Raw genomic sequence first — 8,020 nt, forward strand, 5'->3', positions numbered from 1 at the left:
CTAAGTTCTTTCATCTGTCCCTCTATCATCTTGGCCGTTTCTTGAAGTTTTTCCTGTATACTGTAGTATTGCTGTTTTAAATCCTTTAACTGTTGTTCTGCTTGAGGGTCTTTGCCACTATCGCTTGGTGCTTCCATGTTATCTCTCTTCTCTAACTCACCGATGAATTTCTTAGTTGCCTGCAGAAATTGTGTCACCACTTCTTCACTTCCAGTCTCTACCAGTTCATCTAACACCTCATTCACTATCCGCATGTAATGGCGCCGGGTTTTTCCTTTTGTCATACTTGCTTCAGAGGCCTTTATAAACTGGCAAGTCTCCATGAGATCATTGACTGTCATGTGAATCAGGTGTTCACTGATTTCATCTTGCAACTTTTCGATATCCATACTCCTAATGTTTTTCTGTAACTTCACCACGGACAGCGTAGTCACTCCTTTTCACTTCCGTGACCTTTCGGCGTTCCTTTCACCCGGCCCCACGTTGGGCGCCAATTTTGTTGCACATACGGTAAATAATTCAACTGTGCGAAGGATGGGTCGGGTGAAACCAGAAGTGCTTTATTAGGAATGGCTGTAACAAACACAGAAAACCCTTAATTACATGTGACTGGATATGTTCACTGTAATCACTGTCCTCTATACATTACTAAATATTTTCATATACATTAATAAGTATTTTCATATACATTAATAAACATCTTTAATTGCAATACTGAATATCTAGACCTCTTCAGATATGCTAGTGACCTATTCTGCATAACAATAGCGTATTACAATAGAGAAATCACATTCCCTGTATCTTAGCGCCAAATCACATAGCTGCAATATATATTCACATTTATGCTACAAGTAATCTGATTGCATCATAGTAACAGCGACATTTACTAACCACCAGGGCACATGTTAAGTCATTTTGTCCTATTTATCATGTTATACAGCCTCCTGCTTACCTGTAACAAACATGGAAAACCCTTAATTACATGTGACTGGATATGTTCACTGTAATCACTGTCCTGTAGGAAACAAAGTGTTAGACTTTTAGATCCTACTTCTGTGTCTTCCTATTATCACAGGAAGTAGTTCTGCCCTCTTGTGATGGTACAATAAAAATGCAATCACTAGTATCTTCTATTGACAAAAATAGATTACTGTTATATTAGGTATTAGGCTTTGGATCTAACTTTTATGGGGCTGCCTATTTTCTACACCTCTTACACATACACTGTACAATCTTTTGCACATACTGCCATACACACTGCACCCTTTTTCCTGAACATATTGCCAAAGACACCAAATTGCTTTCCTGCACACACTGTCATACTACCGCATTCCCTCCCTGCACATGCGGTCATACTACCGCACTCTATGTAGTACCCTGTTTCCCCAAAAATAAGACCTACCCCGAAAATAAGACCTAGTACTATTTTTGGGAATTGCTGAAGTATAAGACCTTAACTGAAAATAAGACCTAGTTGTGATCAGGGTTTTCTTTTTCATCCGCAACATGGCGGAACCCGTTCCACCACCTCTGGCACTGGCCTTGTGCACACCACTATCTACTGTCGCCTATAAACACAGAAGCGCGCCTTTTGTGTTTGCAAGTGACAATCCCTCTTGTAATTGACAGCACCATCCGCTCCCACAGAACCTCCCTACCTCTGTACTCACTGTGGGACAGGAAAGGAACAGATATCTGCGGCCAGTGGGGAAGAGGCGGAGTGGTGGGTAAGTGCACTGTGTGGGAAGATAGGACCCGAAACGGAAGTTACTATAGAGAGGGACTGGCTACTGACAACTGTGTTTTGCAAAGGTAGCTAACCATATGAGGGCAGTGGAGGAGGAGGGGGGATCCTCCTAGATTGTAAGCTCCAAGGAGCAGGGCCCTCCTATCCCTCTTGTATTGAACTGTATTGTTGCTGTATTGTCTCCCGTTATATTGTAAAGCACTGAGCAAACTGTTGGCGCTATATAAATCCTGTATAATAATAATGTGCAAAGGTGAGCTGCAGTCAGGTGTTACAGAGGTAAATTGATAGGTGAGTTGCAGACAGGGTGTATAGGTGAGCTGGGGGGTGCAGAGGTCAGCTGATTTGCAACCCACCTGTGCACTCCCCATCCACAGCTCAGCTCTGCTCCCCCCAGCTACAGCTCACTTCTGCATCCCGTCAGCAACTCAGCCCGGCACCCTGTCTGCAACTCACCCCTGCACCCTGTCTGTGGCTCATCTCTGCACCCTGTCTGAAACTCACCTGTCAATCCACCTCTGCAACACCTGACTGCAGCTCACAACTGCCCTCTCTATATTTACCCTCATCCACAACTGGCTGCAGCTCACCTCTGCACCCCCTGTCCACACCTGTACATTAATAAAATAAGACCTACCCCAAAAATAAGACCTAGTGTGTTTTTTGGAGCCAAAAAAAAAAAATAAGACAGTGTTTTATTTTCAGGGAAACACTGTACACACTGCACTCATCATCATACACACCGTGCTCCTTTCCTGCACATACCATCACACTCCCAACTTACCCTCTGGAAGGATTTACCACCTTCAAGATGATGGCATTTTTTGCTGTTCTGTGCTGCACAATTTTAATTGGCAATTGCTTGGGCACGCAACACTGTACCCAAATGAAATTTGAAAACTTTTTTCCCACAAATAGAGATTTCTTTTGGTGGTATTTACCCACCACTGGGTTTTTTTATCTTTTGCTATATACACAAATAATTTGGAAAAAAAAAACCCAAGTTTTTCTTACAAATGATGGTATATTTATATTTGAGAATTGATCAATTCTACTGACCTTTTGGAAAGTAGACAGTCCAAGGTATTTAGTAAGAGGCATGGCGAGTGCAGCAGTGATGCTGACCATAGTAACACTTTACTATGCTATGAATTTTATTCATAACAGCTGGGTTTATTGTTGACATGCTCTGATTGACAACAGCTAATGGCATGGTACAGGGTTCTCTGATTGGCCCTGGTACCATGTAATAACTGTGGGCCAATCACTCTACATGAATCACAGCTGTTATAAATTATATTCATTCATAACAGCTTTGTTGACGTGATCATGTGATTGCACAGTGATCACATGATCCCCCGGCCACATCACGTAGAGGAGCATTGCGTGCTCTAATGGGCACGCCAGTGCGCATGTGTCAGGCAACATATATTTACATTGCTGAGCCTGGCTGTGCTGCCTGTCCACAGTAAAGTACTGTGGGTTGGCAGCAAGTGGTTAACAGAATGCCCCTCACATAAAGTATATTCTATAATGGCTTGCTAAACGTACAACTAAAAAGGTGTCCCTGGAACTTTATTTGAAATATTGGTAACTATACACTCTGTACATACAGTAACATACTCCTGAACTCTGCCCTCGCTATGTAGCGCACTCCTGAACTCTGCACTCTGTATGGTGCACGCGCCTGGTATTTAATAATGCACCTTTAAGACCTTTCTACTGTTGCAAATAGGCCACACCTACCATTTACTGTGGCACACTCTCCCCCCTCGGCAGGGGGCATGGTTGTGTTCCTGCCCCTATTCTCTGAGGGAAAAATAAAAGCTTTGGTAAAATTCAGTGCAGTATGGCAACCCGGAGGTTTTCTCTACACTGTTTATGTACAGAACCACCCCAGAAATGTCTTCCTGCTGGTGTGATTGGCCCATTGATGTTTTCAAAAGTCTGCACTAAGATACAAATCAAATATTAGGCATCTTCTGCAATATAAATTTAGTTATGTGAGGTAGTCTGTAAGGGGTAATACTTCTAAAGGGATGCAGATACTGCAACTTTTCTCATTAGAACATAAAGGGTGCGCCAGCTGATTGTAATGAATCATTCACTCCAATTCAGAATCAGTATCCAAAGCACATACACTGTATTGCCAAAAGTATTGGGCCCCCCTCCAAATCATTGGATTCAGGTGTTCCAATCACCTCCATGGCCACAGGTGTATAAAATCAAGCACCTAGGCATGCAGACTGCTTCTACAAACATTTGTGACAGAATGGTTTGCTCTCAGTAGCTTAGTGAATTCAAGTGTGGTACCGTGATAGGTTGCCACCTGTGCAATAAGGTCATCCATGAAATTTCCTTGCTACTAAATATTCCATAGTCAGCTGTTAGTGGTATTATAACACAGTGCAAGCAACTGGGAACAGCAACTCAGCCACAAAGTGGTAGGCCAAGTAAAATGACAGAGTGGGATCAGCACATGCCGAAGCGCACAGTGCGCAGAAGTCGCCAATAGCTAAAGACCTCCAAACTTCATGTGACCTTCAGATTAGCACAACAACAGTGTGTAGAGAGCTTCATTTAATGGGATTCCATCACTGAGCTTCCTAGCCTTACATCACCAAGTGCAATGCAAAGGGTTGGATAGTGGTGTAAAGCACACCGCCACTGGACTCTAGAGATGTGTTCTCTGGAGTGACAAATCACGCTTCTCTGTGTTTGAGGAGAATGGTACTTGCCTGACTGCATTGTGCCGAGTGTAAAGTTTGCCGGAGGGGGATTGTGGTGTAAGGTTGTTTTTCAGGGGTTGGGCTTGGCCCCTTAGTTCCAGTGTAGGGGACTCTTAAGGCATCACAATACCAAGACATTTTGGACAATTTCATGCTTCCAACTTTGTGGGAACAGTTTGGGGATGGCCCCGTCCTGTTCCAACATGACTGCGCACCAGTACGCAAAGCAAGGTCCATAAAGACATGGATGAGCGAGTTTGGGGTGGAGGAACTTGACTGGCCTGCACAGAGTCCTGACCTCAGCCCGATAGAACACCTGTGGGATGAATTATAGTCGAGACTGCGAGACAGGCCTTCTCATCCGACATCAATGCCTGGCCTCACAAATGTGCTTCTGGAAGAATGTCAAACATTCCCATAGACACACTCCTAAACCTTGTGGACACTCTTCCCAGAAGAGCTGAAGCTGTTATAGCTGCAAAACGTGGGCCAACTCAATATTGAACCCTACGGACTAAGACTGGGGTGCCATTAAAGTTCATGTGTGTAAAGACAGGCAACCCAATACTTTTGGCAATATAGTGTAGTTCATAGTAGAAAAAAGGGTAGGACTCTGCAACAAAGTTTGTTAAATTTCCTAAAACGTACATTATCCCCCAGAGGGGATTGTTTTTTTCTCAATGTTAGTGGATTTACTCTTTAAGCTGGCCATACACTGTTATTTTTTTCATTCAGCCATTAGGTCAAATGAAAAGAAACTAACAGGTTCCTATATAAACACAAACCAGGCTGTTGAAGGAATCCTCTCTGCCAGGACATTGTATTCTGACAGTCACTGATCAAACAATTAGGGACTGCCACACACTGATCGAAGATCATCCGTTTTGATCCGTTTTGATTTCCCTGCTGCCACTCACTTCCAAGCTCCTTGAGCGCTTGGTCTACGATCGCCTAAGCGCCCACCTAACTGACAGCAACCTCCTTGACCCACTACAGTCCAGCTTCCGTCCCCTACACTCCACCGAAACTGCCCTCCTCAAAATCACCAACGATCTACTAACCGCCAAAGCCAAAGGCGACTACTCTGTCCTCCTTCTCCTAGACCTCCCCGCGGCCTTTGACACAGTCGACCACCCCCTCCTCCTTAATAAACTACTCTCCCTTGGCATCAGAGACACCGCTCTCTCCTGGTTCTCGTCCTATCTATCCCAACGCTCCTTCAGCGTTTCCTACAACGGTGCCACCTCCTCTTCCCTCCCCCTCTCTGTTGGGGTCCCCCAGGGCTCTGTCCTTGGACCCCTTCTCTTCTCCATCTACACCTCCTCCCTTGGCAAACTCATACACTCCCACGGCTTCAACTACCACCTCTACGCTGATGATACTCAAATCTACCTATCCACCCCTCACCTCACCCCCACATTCTCCGCCCGCATCACTCACCTCCTACACGACATCTCTGACTGGATGTCGCTCCACTTCCTCAAGCTCAACCTCTCCAAAACCGAGCTTCTCGTCTTTCCCCCTTCCCGCGCCCCCCCCCCCCCCCATCCTTTCCATCACTACCAACAACACCACCATCAATCCCGCCCAGCAAGCCAAGGTCCTTGGCGTCATTCTGGACTCAAACCTTTCCTTTCAACCTCATGTCAAATCACTTACAAACACATGCAGGCTCCACCTCCGGAACATCGCCAAGATACGCTCCTTTCTTACCCCAGACACCACTAAACTACTCATACACTCCCTGATTATCTCACGCCTTGACTACTGTAACTCCCTCCTCACCGGCCTACCCCAGTGCAAACTCTCCCCGCTTCAGACCATCCTGAACTCAGCTGCCAGACTCATCCACCTCACCAGCCACTCCACCTCTGTCACCCCCCTCTGCCTCTCCCTCCACTGGCTCCCCATTGCCCAACGCATTAAATTCAAACTGCTCACTCTGACCTATAAGGCCATTCACAACACTGCCCCTGATTCCCAGGTACCACCCTACCCGTACCCTTCGCTCTTCACAGGACCTCCGTCTATTTTGCTCCCTGGTCGCCTCCTCCCACGCACGACTGCAAGACTTCTCCAGGTCCTCCCCCATCCTCTGGAACTCACTACCCCAATCCATCAGACTGTCACCTTCCCTCCTCACCTTCAGGCGCTCCCTGAAAACCCACCTCTTCAGGGAAGCCTACCCCACCCTCACCTAACAGCCGCTGCCCTTCCCTCCTCCTACCACTCCATCCCCCACAGCCATTTCCTCCTGTACCTCTACCCCCTCCCTCCTAGATTGTAAGCTCGAAAGAGTAGGGCCCTCTTACCCCTTGTGTGCTGTTTGATGTTACTGTACTGTTTCATGTATTGTCCCCCCCCCTCTATTGTACAGCGCTGAGCAAACCCTTTGGCGCTATATAAACTCGATAAATAAATAAATCAGTGTATAGCCAGCTTTAGGCAGCATTAAATAAACCTTTTTTTTAACAGAATAGAATTAGAAAATTTATAACATGTACAGATTTCATAGAGCAGAACTGAATGGCAGGCACTGTATTTGCTACAGTATCTAAACGCAAAAAGATAAGAGTATCTAAACGCAAAACAAAATTTAATATATTGCAGCCTGTCAGTCCGTAGATGTGGACAACGCATTAGTTATATATTTTTTTCCTGTATTGTCCCTTGGTATTGCTGTGAATATCAAATTTTTGTGTCTTTCTTGCCATAGTATCTTTGCAAGAAGCCATAGTTGTTTGTTCACCTCCATTACATGGTGTATTGATGGGACTTGTGGTTTACAAAACTGAGATAACATTGTTTATGCTGTCTTTCCAGCTCACAGAAAATAACAAAAGACACAGAATCTCTTGCAAGATTTAAGTCCCTGTTGATGGGGGAATCCCACCCATGGAGTCATTGTGCTCTACTGGGGGGGGCCGTCGCCAACTGGAGAACATAGTGATTACTGCTAGCGACTATAATAGCCGCTAGCACTAATTGCATGTCAAATCTGACAGGCTGGTTGTACCCAAGATGATCAATCAATCAATTTGGGTACATTCAGTCTGCCCATACGTGGTTAAAACTTCAGTCGGTCCTGCTAAAGTGGCTGAGATTCAAACTGTCTATGGCCGGCTTAACAGGTATTTTCTGTACTTTCTGAAAATGGGATTTAGCCTGAAAAAGGAAACAGTGAAAACCACCACTTCTACAGAACAGTAAGCTAGAACGTTAGACCAGTTATATCTAGATTGGGATATTTATACAATATCCTTGATTGCCAAACCTTAGAATTTATTGCAAGTGTCTGAGATTATGCTTGTTAACTTTAAGAACTGTTAACTTTTTATTTGCCATGAAATAGCCTATTCCCCATTCTACAAGGAACAAATAGTTTTTTCTATGCTTCTTCAATGACCTGTTTTGCCACTAGAAAGATCAACAAGATTAGCTTTCCTGTCTGGTTTAGTAAATGGTTTCACACAGGCACGTTGTATATGGTGGTCCAGGTATACGGAATGATATTGTGTTGTAGAAGTGTATAAGATTTATCGAC

Source organism: Staurois parvus, unplaced genomic scaffold (genome assembly GCF_062004578.1).
Source record: "Staurois parvus isolate SC_StPar_1 unplaced genomic scaffold, SC_StPar_1.0 ptg000234l, whole genome shotgun sequence".
NCBI lineage: Eukaryota > Metazoa > Chordata > Amphibia > Anura > Ranidae > Staurois > Staurois parvus.